At 43.4% G+C, this 18,089-nt stretch overlaps 1 protein-coding gene and 1 long non-coding RNA gene across 13 annotated transcripts in view; one reads left to right on the forward strand and one right to left on the reverse strand.

The window, feature by feature from the left end:
* The window catches only part of LOC126764313 (uncharacterized), a 44,990-nt gene extending 36,517 nt beyond the window's left edge, over positions 1-8,473 (forward strand). For all 3 annotated transcript variants that reach the window (XR_007667926.1, XR_007667923.1, XR_007667924.1), the window contains exon 3: positions 8,100-8,473. This is a non-coding gene — a long non-coding RNA (uncharacterized LOC126764313). The remainder of the gene's footprint in view (positions 1-8,099) is intronic.
* Positions 1-18,089, reverse strand: part of LOC126764053 (uncharacterized) — a 917,515-nt gene that overhangs the window by 514,295 nt on the left and 385,131 nt on the right. The gene's annotated exons all lie outside the window — the stretch shown is intronic.

The following is an 18,089-nucleotide window of genomic DNA, read 5'->3' on the forward strand; positions in this document are numbered from 1 at the left end:
CTTCCATTGGTAGTGTTTTTTACGTGGCGTGTCCAAAACCCAGTGCACAATTCTTGGGAGGGAATGTTTCGCTTTCTCTCTTTAGTTCGTCTTCAAACGGATGTGTTTTGGATATATGGCCATTCTCAGAGAACTTTCTTCACTTGCGTAAGCCAGCGCATATGCGAATTCAAACAGAAGCTATAAACCTATCACAACTTACTACTGATATGCTTTCAAACTATCACGGTCTCAACGGTAGTAGAATCTTCCGATTTCGGACACCCGTCCAATATTCGCAAACTATTTATTCCAGAATATCACCAACGTGATGGAGTGATGCACCAAAACTTACAAAAATCAATTCTCGCTCTTATCACATCTATCTAAGTACTCCTTATACGAGTGGTTTGTGGGAAACAGTTGTAAAAGCTTTATATCCCACTTCAAAAAAGCAGCCAGGAATCACAAATCTCTCTTTCGCAAGATCCCTCCAAATTCACAGCCCTAACTCAAGGCCTATTCTCAAAACAACACCCGTTCTATATATATCTGAGCAAGATGGCCAATCTAAATAAACTGACAGTAAAAATTTTAAATAACTGTCAATGGAATTGATAAACAAAAACAAGATAAAACGTTAACTTCGGGTGCACCGAAGCTAATATTGACTATTTGTTCAGTTTGTTTGGAAGCTATGTGCTATATTAATCCAATCTGAACCATTTTTTGAGAGATTATATTATTACCTTAAGCAGTAATTGTCAAATTTCGTGAAGATACCACGTCAAATACCAAAGTTTGCCTTAGAAAATATTCTATACCAAATACTTGTATATCTTGTCAAATGCAAAAGTTTTCCATACCAGCACTAGATTCCGAACGTTCAGTTTGTATGGCAGCTATATGATATAGTGGTCCGATATCGGCAATTCCGACAAATGAGTAATTCGTAGTCCTTATAATTTTTTCCATGGTCCTAATCAAAAAGGGGTCTCTCATCCGAGGCTGGTCCCCTTCGGCGGGTTCGCCTTCTCACTTTAGCTCGCCTTCAAACGGATGTTATTAGGCTACCCATAGGGTACTTGGTCAAAGACCGGAAGTCGTGAGCTGCTTGAGTCATATGTAAAAGGATCGTTTCTGGCCATTCCCAAGTGAATGGCGATCAGAGAACTTTCCTCACTTACGTGAACTTCTACACATGACTCCATTCTCACACATACATACATATGTGTAAATAAAATTTTATATACATACATCATATATATACCGCATATATGTATATATAACGAACAAAGAGTATAACTTGCCCTTTTATATACTATATAACATAACTGATTAAATATGTCTCTACCCTGAGGGTATAAAAAATTAACTGTTTTATCGATTTTCTTTGAAACTCATACTTACAACAGGATCTTCGAAACTTTTTATAAAGTTCTACCAATCAAGTCTTTACTGAAACATTTTTTATTTGTTCGTCACATCTTTTAAATAAGCTCATGCTCAAAAGAATCTACACCAACTCAATTGCAAACAGCTAAATTAATTAAAGCAATTGCACCTACTCCACCTCCGAGAGTAGAGCTGCCATAACTTAAAAATCAACAGGCAAGTTCGGGTATCCACCTCAAAGTACCCGTATTTGGCACTGAAATTTTTCATAGTGGTTATGAACAAGGGCCGTTCTTCCGGGACATGTTCACAGCCATTTATAATACATTAGCTGTCCAAAATTATCAAATGCACAAAAGTTGTACCATCTGCGTTACAAAACCAAAGGTGAAGCAGGCGCTATCGTAAAACAGTTCGCATTAAATGACGACAATTCCCATATGGCTTGGGAAGCTCTGAAATCAAGGTACGAAAACGAACGAATACTGGTAGATAAGCAAATAAAGATATTAATGAATTTGCCAAAAATTCAAAAGGAAACAGGTGAATAATATATGATACTTCAATCCTTTGCTTCCAACTGTTTGTCGGTTTTATCGACACAAAAAATTGCCACTGAATTGGGACCCATTTCAGGTAAATATGCAAGTAAGTATGTACCGCCGCATTACCAGAAAAATCATTATGGCTATGGGAGCAATCTCTCTCATCAAGGAAAATATTCCCCACGTGACAGCAAATGAAAGACTTCCTAACTACGCAGTATTAAATCGCAGAAACGGTTGATAAAAGAATTAATAAACCGAAATGAATTTCCCATTACCTTAATAAAAGCTTCCAAAGACCCCAAGCCAGTACAATTTAAATAAAAGCTTCTTCAAAAATCAAACGTTCACATCTGAATAAATCTTGCGAGAAATGTAATAAATTAAATATAACTTACCGAAACAATTTTGAAAAGCCAAAAGACTGCACATGGAGGATGGAGTCATGTGTAGAAGTTCACGCAAGTGAGGAAAGTTCTCTAATCGCCATTCACTTGGGAGTGGCCAGAAACGACTCTTTTACACATGGCTCAAGCAGCTCACTACTTCCGGTCTTTGACCAAGTATCCTCTGGGTAGCCTAAGAACATCCGTTCGAAGGCGAGCTAATGTGAGAAGGAGAAACATCCCCTACATAGGGTTGTGCACTGGGTTTGGGACCCGCCACGTAAAAAAAACACTCCAATGAAAAAGAAAAAGCAGCCTCGGAAGAGAGACCCCCCTTTTGGATACGACCCCGGCAAACGAAATAAAGACTACGATTTGATTCACTCCGGTGAATGAACGTCTAGCCACAATCCGCATCAAAGCGAGGTTCTTCAACATATCGCTGATTTGCGCCCACGTCCGGATGGAAGAGAAGGACGATGTGACCAAGGATGCAAATCGTGCTTGGCGACTTTAACGCCAGGGTGGGAAAAGAAGGTATCTTTGGCACTACGGTCGGTAAATTCAGCCTCCACGACGAAACATCCCCAAAAGGGTTGAGGCTGATCGACTTCGCCGGGGCCCGAAATATGGCTATCTGTAGTACTAGATTCCAGCATAAAAAGATTCATCAAGCTACCTGGCTGTCTGCGGATCTAAAAACTACCAACCATATCGATCATGTTGTGATAGACGGAATACACGTCTCCAGTGTTTTCGATGTACGTGCGTTCCGAGGTCCTAACATCCACTCGGACCACTATCTTGTTGCAGCCAAGATTCGCACCCGCCTCTGTGCAGCAAAAAACGCGTGCCAACAAACACAAGGAAGGTTCGACGTCGAGAAGCTGCAATCACAACAGACAGCCGAGCGATTTTCTACTCGGCTTGCACTCCTGCTCTCTGAGAGCACTCGTCAACAACTCGGTATAAGGGAACTGTGGGACGGCATTTGAAACTCCTTACGTACAGCTGCAACCGAAACCATTGGTTTCCGGAAAAAGCGAAAGAACAGCTGGTACGACGAGGAGTGCCGTGTCGCAGCGGAGAGAAAACAGACTGCCTACCTCCCAACGTTACGATCGACCACTACACGTGCGGGATGGGATAGATACCGAGAGTTGAAGAGGGAAGCGAGACGCATTTGTAGACAGAAGAAGAAAGAGGCCGAAATGGGTGAGTATGAAGACCTTGATAAGCTGGCCGACAGGGGTAATGCTCGAAAATTCTACGAACAAATCCGGCGGCTTACATAAGGTTTCAAGACCGGAGCATACTCTTGTAGAACCCCCAAAGGTGATCTAGTCACCGATGCCCAGAGCATACTTAGATTATGGAGGGAACACTTCTCCAACCTGCTGAATGGCAATGAATGCACAACTCCAGGAGAAGGCGAACCCAATTCCCCAATCGATGACGATGGAGCAGAAGTTCCATTGCCCGGCCATGAAGAAGCTCGAATAGCAATTACCCGTCTGAAGAACAACAAACACGGCGGCGAAGAACTGATAAGGAGCATGCATCAGCTTCTTTGTAAAATATGGTCGGACGAAAGCATGCCCAACGAATTTAAGTGTGCTATGCTCAATCCACAAAAAGCGAGACCCCACAATCTGCGCCAACTACCGTGGGATAAGCCGCCTCAACATCGCGTATAAGGTTCTATCGAGCGTATTGTGTGAAAGATTAAAGCCCACCGTCAACAAACTGATTGGACCTTATCAGTGTGGCTTCAGACCTGGAAAATCAACAACCGACCAGATATTCACCATGCGCCAAATCTTGGAAAAGACCCGTGAAAGAAAAATCGACACACACCACCTCTTCGTCGATTTCAAAGCTGCTTTCGATAACACGAAGCTGCCTTTATGCCGCGATGTCTGAATTTGGTATCCACTCAAAACTAATACGGCTGTGTAAGCTGACGTTGAGCAACACCAAACGCACCGTCAGGATCGAGAAGGACTTCTACAAGCTGTTCGATACCAACTCAGGTTTCAGACAAGGTGACTCCCTATCGTTCGACTTCTTCAATCTGCTGCTGGAGAAAATAATTCGAGGTTCAGAGCATTCCCAGCTCTGAAGTTATTCGCCGCAGTACCTGCCGGGGGAAGCAGAGGAAGAGGAAACCCTCCACTTCGTTGGAAGGACCAAGTGGAGAAGGACCCGGCTTCGCTTGGAATACCAAATTGGCGCCACGTAGCGAAAAGAAGAAGCGACTGGCGCGCTGTTGTTAACTCGGCTATAATCGCGTAAGCGGTGTGTACGCCAATTGGGAAGAGAGAAGAGAGAAGAGAGAAAAGACTGCACAAACTGCTTATCACATGCACACATGCTTATAGACTGTGAAATCAAATTTAATTGCGTTTATTGCCATAAAAGACATCATTCGATGTTATTATACTATTACCAATTTTTTCAGTTCACCCCAAACAGCGCAAACGTAAAAAGAGCATCAGGTGTAGTTGCAACAACAAATTCAGAAAACTGCTAAGAAGCACCATGCTTCTCAAAGGCGTTAAAAACCCATACGCTACAGCGAAAATCATAGTAGGGTACTACTACCCACAGCAGTCGTCTCCATCGGACACCGAGGAGAACTTTTTAAACCCAGGGCCTTAATGGACCAAGGATCATTTACAGCGTCTAGGGCACAAAATATGCTACAACTGCCTACAAAATTAGCCAATTTGAAATTACGGTAAAGGGCGGAAGAGTAGTTCAAAACTCGAATAAAATCTGACACATTTTCCCCCAAGCGGATAATAGCATTCAAGCAGAAGCTATTGTCTTACCGAAATTAGCAAATATGCTTCCAAGCTATCACAAAGATAGCAGAAATTGGGGAAAGGTATCACACCTTCACCTAGCAGATCCCAACTGCAACACTCTCGCTCAAATAGATCTTCTATTAGGCAGCGATCTCATACCACAGATAATACTCGAATTTATTGAGGAAATTACAAAAACACTTCTGGCGCAAAATACCATTTTCGGATTCGGATCCTAAGTGAAATAGTTGCGGAACCAGTTGCCACGATGACAACTCAAGTTGGGGAAATGTCCAACAAAAAATACCTCAATTCGCAACTAAGAAAATTTTGGGAGTTAGAAGAACTCACCCCCCGTATCAATCACAACCCCTGAAGATCGGTATTGTGGGAATTTTTACAAAATCACAACTACGCGATCAGATGATGGCCGGTACGTCGTATGACTACCACTTAAGCCAGAATTTCCGCACACACACTCCTCTGCTATTCAACAGTTTTTAAGTACAGAAAAACACCTACCTATCTATCTACTATCATGCAGTAGTAAAGTCAGACAAAACAAAACCACAAAGGTAAGAGTTGTCTTCAATGCGTCAAAATCCACCAGTTGGGGAAATTCCCTAAATGACGTTTTATTTACGGGACCCACGCTTCAGCCAGACCTATTCCAGCTTATTTTAAGTTGGCGTATCTGCAAATACGTATTCAACAGGAACGTCGGAAAAATGTATAGACAAATAGTAAAGACGATCAAAATTTTCAACGAATTACTTTCAGAAAATCCCCAACTAGTCCACTACGCGACTTAGAGTTAGAGAGTTACCTTTGGCGTCAACTGTGCTCTATACTTAGCCATCCGAACAATGCACAAATTGCCAGAAAACAAAAAGTCGAAATTTCCTCTGGCAACCCAGGCGTTAAAAACGCAAATGTATGTTGACGACATTTTGTCTGGAAGTCACAGTCTTTCACAAGCATACAAATCCTTATCACAGGTTATAAGAGCCCTCAAAACCGCAGGGTTTCCACTGAAAAAGATTTCTGCAAATCATCGAGATATAGTAAAACATATACCGAAAGAAAACTTGTTGGACACTAATTTCGTTAAATTCGAAAGGGAAAGTACAACAAAGACTCTGGGGAATCAATGGAATGCGATATCTGACCAGATTTCATACATTACGGAGTCGATATCTGCATTATCCGCCATTAAAAAACGCCAACTTCTATCCTCCGTGGAAACACTTTTCGACCTCGCAGGATGGTTTCCCCCAATTATGATACCAGCTAAAATACAAGAGTTATGGCTAGATGGGACCGAGAGGACAAACAAGTAAAACCACTTCGTTCAGAATAGTAGGCCCAGTTCACGAGAAATCTTAACGATATCTCACAGATACAAATCCCACGGTGGGTAAACTATTCCTCCGAACACAAAGTCGAATTACACGGCTTCTGTGACGTCTCTGAGAAGTCATACTGTGCCACTATCTATGTGCGAAAGCGCAACCACAAGCCACTTATTAGTGGCAAAGGCTAAGGTGGCTCCTTTAAAAAGGCTAGATCTACCAAAAATTAGTTTCCATGGTGCAGACCACTTAAACATGAAGAAATACAGATTGGAATTTAGGTCCGATTCTGAAATTGTTCTAGCCGGGTTGTAAAAACCACCACACGCATGGAAGACATACATATCTAATCGTACGTCACAAATACTAGCCAGTGCTAACAACCTGCCGATTTGGGTACAAGAGAGTGCAAGGTGGCATTGCCCCGTATGGTTAACAGAATCTTCCCATTATGATAGTCGAAAACTCAACTCCTTTCACGCAACATTGGATCATGCTGACATCCTTGAACGTCACCTATATGCTAAAGTTCATAAAGCGACTTAAAACTAAAGTTATGGAATGAATTCACCCAGAATCCCCCCAATGCGATACATTGACGCTCGCTGAATTCCAAAAGGCAAAGGTCGCTTTGATCGCATTTACTCAAATGCGCTACTTCAGTCGCGATGTCTCATTATTAAGAGAGTCAAAACCCATTGATAAATGGAGTTAACTCTTGGTTCTTAACCCATTCTTAGGCACGAAAGGTTTGACTCGTACGAATGGCAGGTTTGTCAACTCAAAACTGACGTATTTATAACGAACGCTACACTCTAATTATACCAGAGAAGTCCAAACTTGCCACGTTACTCCTTAGTTGTATTCATTTACTCAGGCTTCATGCTAAACATCGCTTAACTCCCCGTCTTATGCCACAAATAAAGAAATGGCCTTAGAAGCGTTGTTGCAACGCTGCAGCAACTACAGCGACTGCTAGGCTAATATTCGCCTAGGAGGGCCAGAATGGCCAGATGAGTTAGCTCTCCCTCCTCAACACATGGAACTGGATGACAACACGTCAACACACCACACCAACGAGATCCACATATGAAGGCATCCCACAAGAAGACACCACACACGGATATACACTACTCATGCAGACATCACACCACAACTCTACACTCCCCAACAATCAAAACCGCCCACTCCAGAGGGAGATGTCCCTTTCTTTCCTCGATTTCGCACCGAGCGAACGTCCGTCACAGCATCACGCACCATTAATTCATTTTGAAATTCTATTCGCATATTCACATATGTACATTCATCGAATGTTGAAGTGCCATAACGTTAAATAAAAGGCAGAAAACAAAGAAAACTAACGGACTGTGTCTTTTTTTAAATATTTTTGCGTGTGAAGTTTTAGCTCCGAGGTAAGTGGGGGCTACGAGGAAGGAAACAAACAGTTTGATGTGAGAAACCACAAATAAGTTAAAATATTAACTATAACATGTTGAATTGTTAAAATAAATTGATAATTAGGCTGTATTTAATCCTTATCCTGAACCTTTCAATGACTAATTGTTAAATTATTTGCAACCAAGTTCTATTGACGATGAATTCCTACTTCTTAATCGAATCATTTCTTTTAAGGCTTCACTGATGTCCAAAGATCTACAACGACTAAGTGCTACATAAGCTTGTCCAGCAGCAAACAGTCGAGAGCCCAGATTTCTGTAACGAAGGCTGTTCTCATTTACTAAAACTTTTGACACTTCAATGTTCGACCTTACGGGACATCTCGACAGGCGGAAATTTATTATATACTAACTGTTTTGCTGTACATTTTGCCTGTGAAGACTCCAAATTGCTTATGGAATACAATATATGACATACTAGTTTGTATTAAGACGGTTGTGATAAATTATAAAAATAAAGTACATTTTCAAAATAACTTAACACATTTTTCCAAAAAATTAATATTTAGTTTAATATTGTTAATTTGCAGAAAAATTATACAAAATGAATTGGCGAGAGATAAAAGTCGTAAATTACTTATAACTAAACTTATACAAGCATAAATCAAAATATCATTGCTCATATTAAATTTATTATTTTAATTAGTATATAAGATTTATGCTACAATTATTATAGTCCGAAAATATGACATCTTTTTTTTCAAGAAATGCATTTGTAGAAAAAAGTATATTTTTCCATTTTTTTTACTTTCCACATACAATTTTTTTATCAATATAAAAATTTAAATAGTTTAAGAGCTCAAAACTTGCGCTACATCAGCTCGAACCTACCTACCCGACGTCTTTTCGCAAATGATTATGTTATATTAAAAAATGCCCGCATACAGATTTGGCAACGGCAATGGCAATAGATTTACAGAAACTCATCGTTTTGCCATAACCGGCGCATCCCTTCTAAATAATTACCCATAAGAAATGGAGTGTTCATGATTCTGCAATCTTTTTGTACTGGTGGTTTAAGCAGGTGGGTCCGACCAACCGTGCTGCAACCCCAATAAGAGTATCAATTTTCACGACCGATTTTCTATAACATCGGTTAACGTGGTTTTTCAATACATTAAAGAAGAGAGTTTTTCCGGTACTTGCTCCACCTGTTGCGAAAAATTTCTACTGCTTAATATCACCATTAAGTTGATTTTTAATACTCTTTGCAATGACAGTAAACAGCTGTTTTTGAGCAATATTCATAGCCTGCTGTACTCTTTGAAATTGAAAATTGTTCATTTCATTGTCCAGTAATTCTTCTTCACTAACTTCAGGATTTATAATCTCTGGATCTATAATCTCTGAAATTTAAAATGCATGTACATGATTGAATGCAATTTATAGCTGTTCCTCTCAAAATTGGCACATAGGAGGACGAGATTATTGAAGAACTCAAGCAATACAACGTCACTACCGCCCACAAATTCACGCGCATAACTGAAGGAGTCGTCAAGCCAACTGGAGCAGTACTACTATCATTCGACACTAATTTTTTACCGGAAAAAATTGACATAGCCTGGGAAATATGCACAGTGCGGCCATATTTCCCAAACCCGATGCGATGCAAATCGTGTCAGAAGCTTGGGCATACAATAAAAATGTGCAAAAACGCACCCGCCTGCGTCTCTTGCAACCTACCCCCGCACCACCCAGAAAACTGCATCAGAACATCATGTACAAATTGTTTTGGAGAACACGCAGCCTCGGCCAACACATGCCCCAAATATTAACAGGCCAAAGCTATTCTTAAAAGAAAAACTGAGAAGAAATGTTCTATGAGCGCACACAAAATACAAAATCCAATCGCAGTCACAAATTCCATTTCATTCGCCCAAACAACAAAAATACAAGACAATTCTACAGCACAAGTAAATACACATAATCCGCTAAATTCCAACAACTCTACTTCAGAAGCTTCTAATATTACGCAAGAAACCGTCAAAGCAACTACTACTACTAGCACAGACAGTATACAAAAACTATTAACAGAACTACACGCTCAGCCAACAAATAAAACTAATCTGTCAACAACAACTAATTCAACAAAAGATCATACTATTGTTTCATTAAATCAACACAACAACTACGGTAGCGAGAAAACGTCGAAAACAGAAACTGAAAAAGAAGCAGATCACCACATGGATACCGACACGTCTACGTCTACAACAAATACCATGAATAGAGCAATAAGCAGAGGGAGTCCCAGCGTACTGAGACGTTCACCTATCAAAAAAAAAAAACAACAGTGCCAAGTAAACAACTTAAACTTAAACATGCTTTAGACATCCCAATTATCATTTATTTTATAAATTATATTAGATTAGAATCAAGTGTTTAAATTTATTTTTTATATTTTATTTACAATCGAAATGTCATTAAAAATCATACAGTGGAATTTGAAAGGATATGGCAACAATTACAATGAGTTAGAGCAATTTGTAAAAGATCTTAACCCCCTTATAATTTGCCTTCAAGAGACCCACATCCCTTTTCAAGTAACTAACACTATAATCCCCAAAACGTATATTGGTTACTTCTATAATGACAGTAAAAACAGATATGAGAAGCAGGGGGTCGCAATACTAATAAAACGGAATATTCCGCACAAACGTATAGCTATACATATCTACAAATATCCTATCAATAGCCATAGAACTGCATCTCCTTACACCCTTCTCAATAATAAATGCATACACCCCACCAAGTCAAACATTTTCCGACAAAGACATAAGAGATCTCCTCCATCAGACCCAGGCTCAAACGCTACTACTAGGTGATTTCAATGCGTGGAGTCCCCTTTGGGATTCAATCACTGCAAATATTCGCGGAGAATCTGATTGTGCTAAACAACGGGTCAGCCACGCACTTTTCTACACACACAACGTTCACCCATTTTGATATCACTATGGCTTCACCTCAACTAAGTCCTAAATGTTCGTGGAAAATCCTTAACTTCCTTTATGGAAGCGACCATTACCCAATTCTGACAGAATTACAAAATAATTTGAACGTACAGAACCCGAAGAGATCTCCAAAATTCTCAACAGTGTAACGAAGCTTTTTTCTGCCCCTGCTTCTTATAAGTATAAATTGCTGAGGTATACTCGCCGTGTCCAGGGTTCGTTACAATAAATTTGTAAATATTGGGGCTCTTCTGCGAATCGTACTTTATTTCATTAAACTTATATTAATATATAATATATATTAATCTATGTTACAAAATTGTCTCCTGCGTTGTACTGTCGTCGCCCGAGGACGACGCTGTCAGGGTAACGGTTCTGTGTGGTCCGTTAGGGCAATACCGTTTCCCAGTCTGCTGCGTTCCTGGGTGCTAGACGACTGCAATGACGATGTCCTGCGACGTTCGTTGACGCTCTCGTGCTACGACGACCACGCTCAGCTATTTCTGCCGGCGCTCGTGTAGGCTTCAATGACGGTGTCCTGCGGCGTACGTTGACGCTCCCGTGCTACGACGACCACGCTCAGCTATTTCTGCCGACGCTCGTGTAGGCTTCAATGACGGTATCCTGGCGTACTGGTTGACGCTCCTCCGCAACGACGACTGCGCTCGACTACTTCTGCCGGCGATCCTGTATGCATCGATGACGATGTCCTGGCGTATACGTTGACGCTCCCGTGCTACGACGACTACGCTCGGCTACTTTTGCCAGCGCTCGTGTAGGCTTCAATGACGCTGTCCTGATGTACACGTTGACACTCGCGTACTACTACGACTACACGTTTACGCTCCTCTGCTACGCTGGAGAGGTCCTTTTAACCACTTTTGCCGCGTAGAGATCCCGGATCACGGAAGACTGCGTTAGCGACCGCGATGTTAAAGGTTGAGTTGGTCAGAGGATAAACTCACTACCAAGCTCACCCGTAACAGACGGCGTTCACAAGTCAGGGTACCAAGACTAGCCAGAGGATAAACTCACTGCGTAGTCTGATGCCAAGCGTGCGTACGCTGTCACAGTCCCGTGCTGACTCCCTGATCATCCGTCACCTAACTCCCCAGCAAGCCTGTGCTGCGTGCTAAAACATTCGCAACATGTTGCGTTGGGATAGAGTGTGTTGTTGGGACGGCGTATGTTGCTGGCAGTGGCGTGATTTTACCGCTGCGTATGCATGCTTGTTGTTGTTTTATCTGCTTGTCTGATTTCTCCGTCTTCGTGGTATCCCGCTGCATTGCTTGCGTGGCGTGGTTTTACCGCTGCGTATGCATTGTTGTTGTCATTTCATCTGCATGTCTGGTTTCTCAATCTTCTTGTGTTTCTAGAAGTGGCGTGGTTTTCCCGTTGTGTTGTGAACAATAGGGTGTGCCTTTATGGGTTGTGTATAGATATTTAGTTCTCACACTGCCCCCCCCACTTCGGAGAGTTTTGCATTCCGTGCAAAATTCAATTCATTCCATTGTTAATTTACGATGGTTATTTAAATTAGAAAAAAAAAATTTGCTAATTTACAATGGTGATTTGATATAAAAAAATCTAAGACTTACGCCTTAAAGTATATATACTTTTGCATTTACAATGTTCATTTGGCTTAAAAACGAAAAATTCTAAGATTTACGCCTATACGTATATATATTATATGTATATTTCCCCTGCATAGGGTTGTGCGCTGGGTTTGGGACCCGCCACGTAAAAAGCTCACCCCAATGAAAAACCAACAGCAGCCTCGGATGAGAGACCCCCCTTTTGATGACGACCATGGCAAACGAAAGAAGGACTACGAATTAAGGGCATGCACCTGGAATGTCCGGTCCCTTAATTGGGAAGGTGCCGCTGCCCAGCTGGTTGATGTCCTCGTAAAAACAAAGGCTGACATCACCGCCGTCCAAGAAATGCGATGGACGGGACAAGGACAGAGACGAGTAGGTCCTTGTGACATTTACTACAGTGGCCATATAAAGGAGCGCAAGTTTGGTGTGGGATTCGTGGTGGGAGAGAGACTCCGTCGCCGAGTACTATCATTCACTCCGGTGAATGAACATCTAGCCACAATCCGCATCAAGGCGAGGTTCTTCAACATATCGCTGATCTGCGCCCACGCTCCGACGGATGAGAAGGACGATGTGACCAAAGATGCCTTTTATGAGTGCTTGGAACGCACTTATGAGAGATGCCCCCGCCACGATGTCAAAATCGTGCTTGGCGACTTCAACGCCAGGGTGGGCAAAGAAGGTATATTTGGCACTACGGTCGGTAAATTCAGCCTCCACGAGGAAACATCCCCAAATGGGTTGAGGCTGATCGACTTCGCCGGGGCCCGAAATATGGTTATCTGTAGTACTAGATTCCAGCACAAAAAAATTCATCAAGCTACCTGGCTGTCTCCGGATCGAAAAACTACCAACCAGATCGATCATGTTGTGATAGACGGAAGACACGTCTCCAGTGTTTTAGATGTGCGTGCGCTTCGAGGTCCTAACATCGACTCGGACCACTATCTTGTTGCAGCCAAGATTCGCACCCGCCTCTGTGCAGCAAAAAACGCACGCCAACAAACACAAGGAAGGTTTGACGTCGAAAAGCTGCAATCACAACAGACTGCCGAACGATTTTCTACTCGGCTTGCACTCCTGCTCTCTGAGAGCACTCATCAACAACTCGGTATAAGGGAACTGTGGGACGGCATTTCAAACTCCTTAGGTATAGCTGCGGCTTACAGAAGGTTTCAAGACCGGAGCATACTCTTGTAGAACCCCCAAAGGTGATCTAGTCACTGATGCCCAGAGTATACTTAAATTATGGAGGGAACACTTCTCCAGCCTGCTGAATGGCAGTGAACGCACAACACCAGGAGAAGGAGAACCCGATTCCCCAATCGATGATGATGGAGCAGACGTACCATTACCCGACCATGAAGAAGTTCGAATAGCAATTGCCCGCCTGAAGAACAACAAAGCGGCAGGGCCCGACGGATTGCCGGCCGAGCTATTCAAACACGGCGGCGAAGAACTGATAAGGAGCATGCATCAGCTTCTTTGTAAAATATGGTCGGACGAAAGCATGCCCAACGATTGGAATTTAAGTGTGCTATGCCCAATCCATAAAAAAGGAGACCCCACAATCTGCGCCAACTACCGTGGGATTAGCCTCCTCAACATCGCATATAAGGTTCTATCGATCGTATTGTGTGAAAGATTAAAGCCCACCGTCAACAAACTGATTGGACCTTATCAGTGTGGCTTCAGACCTGGAAAATCAACAACCGACCAGATATTCACCATGCGCCAAATCTTGGAAAAGACCCGTGAAAGGAGAATCGACACACACCACCTCTTCGTCGATTTCAAAGCTGCTTTCGACAGCACGAAAAGGAGCTGCCTTTATGCCGCGATGTCTGAATTTGGTATCCCCGCAAAACTAATACGGCTGTGTAAACTGACGTTGAGCAACACCAAAAGCTCCGTCAGGATCGGGAAGGACCTCTCCGAGCCGTTCGATACCAAACGAGGTTTCAGACAAGGCGACTCCCTATCGTGCGACTTCTTCAACCTGCTTCTGGAGAAAATAGTACGAGCTGCAGAACTAAACAGAGAAGGTACCATCTTCTATAAGAGTGTACAGCTGCTGGCGTATGCCGACGATATTGATATCATCGGCCTCAACACCCGCGCCGTTAGTTCTGCTTTCTCCAGGCTGGACAAGGAAGCACAGAAAATGGGTCTGGCAGTGAACGAGGGCAAGACGAAATATCTCCTGTCATCAAACAAACAGTCGTCGCACTCGCGACTTGGCTCTCACGTCACTGTTGACAGTCATAACTTTGAAGTCGTAGATAATTTCGTCTATCTTGGAACCAGCGTAAACACCACCAACAATGTCAGCCTAGAAATCCAACGCAGGATAACTCTTGCCAACAGGTGCTACTTCGGACTGAGTAGGCAATTGAAAAGTAAAGTCCTCTCTCGACGAACAAAAGCCAAACTCTATAAGTCGCTCATAATTCCCGTCCTGCTATATGGTGCAGAGGCTTGGACGTTGTCAACAACTGATGAGTCGACGTTGCGAGTTTTCGAGAGAAAAGTTCTGCGAAAGATTTATGGTCCTTTGCGCGTTGGCCACGGCGAATATCGCATTCGATGGAACGATGAGCTGTACGAGATATATGACGACATTGACATAGTTCAGCGAATTAAAAGACAGCGGCTACGCTGGCTAGGTCATGTTGTCCGGATGGACGAAAACACTCCAGCTCTGAAAGTTTTCGACGCTGTACCCGCCGGGGGAAGCAGAGGAAGAGGAAGACCTCCACTCCGTTGGAAGGACCAAGTGGAGAAGGACCTGGCTACGCTTGGAATATCCAATTGGCGCCACGTAGCGAAAAGGAGAAACGACTGGCGCGCTGTTGTTAACTCGGCTATAATCGCGTAAGCGGTGTCTACGCCAATTAAGAAGAAGAAGATATTTTGTATTTTTTTTGTTTTTTGACTTGTTTAATTTGTTTTTTCCCAATAACTTTCACTTAATTCTGTTTGTTTTTTTTTAAACTGCAGTTGAATTTTTTTCTTCTCTGTTTTTTCATATAAATTCACTTTTTTTTTTTGTTTTTTTTTCGCGACGAAGTCCTTCAGCTGTAGCGCGCCTCATGGGGACTAATTCAACCCACTTGCTGAAGCGGTCGAAAGACACCAGTAGCATTGTATTGCCATGGGTTGATCGCGGTAAGGGTCCGATGCAAAGTCGGTGCAAACTGTGGCAAACGGCTCTTGATTGAGTTTCCCTTTACGATACTCGATGTCGAAGGTATGCGCTGTAATTCTAAAGCCCATCGTGCTATACGACCGGAAGGGCTTTCTATGGAATTCAACCTCTTCAATGACATATGGTCGGTTATCACCTTAAATCGATATCCCTCTAGGTAGGGTCTCATTTTCCGAATTCCCCAGACTATGGCGAGACACTCCTTTTCGGTAGCTGAATAGTTTTTTTCCGCCTCATTTAATTTTCGGCTGGCGTAGGCTGTTACTTGTTCGCTTCCTTCCAGATTCTGTGTCAGCACAGCTCCAAGACCAATGTTGCTAGCGTCCGTCTGCAACGTGAATGTCTGGCTGAAATCCGGACATTCCAGGACGGGAGCCTCCGTTAACTTTCGCTTGATGCTTTCAAATGCTGATTGTTGCTCAGAACCCCATTTCCAGTGTTTCCCTTTCTTCAAGAGAGCTGTGAGCGGCTGGCTCAGGGTCGCGAAGTCGGGTACAAAGCGGCGATATCAGGAGGCTATCCCAATATATTGACGTACTTCTTTCAATTTAGTTGGGGGCTCCAGTTCCTGGATTGCTGCAACTTTCTCTGGATCGGTGTGGATGCCTTTGTCACTGATCACATGACCTAAATATCGGAGTTCCTTGTCTAGGAAGTCGCGTATGCGGGCAGCTTCGTTTCTCTGGTTGGCGGTCGACGAAGTCTCGAGTCGATTGACCCTCCTGCACTTACATAAGCTTACGTCTTCTTTTCCTCTTCATTCTGCGCTTTAGCAGGCGGGTGTCTGGCGTAGTAAGGGTCACGTTGCTTACGGCTTCTGATGACATGGTGCGGGAGGCCGTTGATTGCTGACCATCGGACGCTTTCAGCACTACCTGATGACCTCCGCAGGATACTATAGCTCCCATGTTTCCCAGTGTATCTAATCCGAGTATGACGTCATCAATCGCTCCGGGCATCACGTGTAACACTGCCTTTAGCGATGTCTGTCCGAGTTGAATGTTGGTCTCCACGGCGTCGAAAATCTTGCTGGTGGTGCCATCGGCCATTTGTATTTCGATAGCCACGGTCACCTTCTTACCATTTCCGTTTGCGCCCATACGTTCTGCAACTCATGGTGATACGAAACTTTTCGAGGCGCTAGTATCAATGACGGCTTCCGCCGGTTCTCCACCAAGCATGATTAAGGCGTATAGTCGGCCTCGTTCCTGGTGCATAATTAGTGGTGATTCGGCGCTGAGTTCCGTGGGTCCGCCTTGTCTTTGGCGAAACCCTTGGTCGTTTCCTTGTTGATGATGACAACATTCTTTGGTTAGCACATCCGCTCGGCCACACTCCCTGCAAAATATCTTCTTGAGATGACGGCATCTCCTAGCATAGTGACCTTCCTGGCCACATCTCAAGCACTTATTTCCCGGCCTGAAGGCTCTGCTCGTAGATAGTTGATGGCGATGCGCATCTACTGTAGTGTTATGTTGTGGACGACGTGGTAACGACCTACTTGCATTTCTCACCTCGTGGTCACCTACGATGTGTCTCGTCACCTCGCGTCGTGGTGGTTCTATTCCTTGTCGTTGTCTTTCATATATCTCTTCGTACTCTTCTGCCGGTGTGATGAGTTCGGCTAGCGTCTCGAAATCTCGCCGCCGAATGTAGAGCAGATAATCGGTGTGACTATTCCGAAAAATCCTTTCCAGTCGCTTCTCCGGATTATACCCAGCGTGTCGCAATAATTTCTGCATAGCCAGAACGTAGTCTTTATATTTTTCTCGCACGTGTTGTCTTCATTGCCGTATGTTATCTTCGAGGCGTGCGAAGTAACGTGCTGGTAAGAAAAAGCGCAGAAGGTCCTTTTTGAAAGTTGTCCAACTCTCCCACTGTTCGTTATTGTTGCGATACCATTGGAGAGCGGTACCGCATAGTAATTCGGGCATGGTTCTCGGAAGGATGTCCTCATTTATCATGTACACTTCGGAGAGCTCCTCTAATCTCTCAACGAACGCTAATGGGTCTCGCCCACCGTCGTATTTCACGGACCACTTCCTTACCTGGTCGATGATGGGAGCGAATGTGACAACGTGGTTCTGTTGAAGTAACCTCTTTATTGGTGGTGGTTGCAACCGTGATGATTCTGCGAAAGTGCTCCCGGTCCCTCTGTCTTGGTCTGGTGGTAATGTTGTCTTCTGATCGCCTTCGTCTCGTAAAGCGATCTCATTTGTTTTGTATGCAGCTTCCATCTTTAAAAATTTTTCCTCTACTTCAGGGTCTTCGTGCGCCTTGGCTGCCAGTATAGTTATGCGCTTACGAATCTCCCGCGTGGTGCCTATGTGGTCAACTCCCAGACTCTGCGCGAAGGAGATTAGTTGCTCCTTGGACACGTCGTCTAACCACATGAGATCTGCCATTTC

Source organism: Bactrocera neohumeralis, unplaced genomic scaffold, assembly GCF_024586455.1.
Source record: "Bactrocera neohumeralis isolate Rockhampton unplaced genomic scaffold, APGP_CSIRO_Bneo_wtdbg2-racon-allhic-juicebox.fasta_v2 cluster09, whole genome shotgun sequence".
Classification (NCBI taxonomy): domain Eukaryota; kingdom Metazoa; phylum Arthropoda; class Insecta; order Diptera; family Tephritidae; genus Bactrocera; species Bactrocera neohumeralis.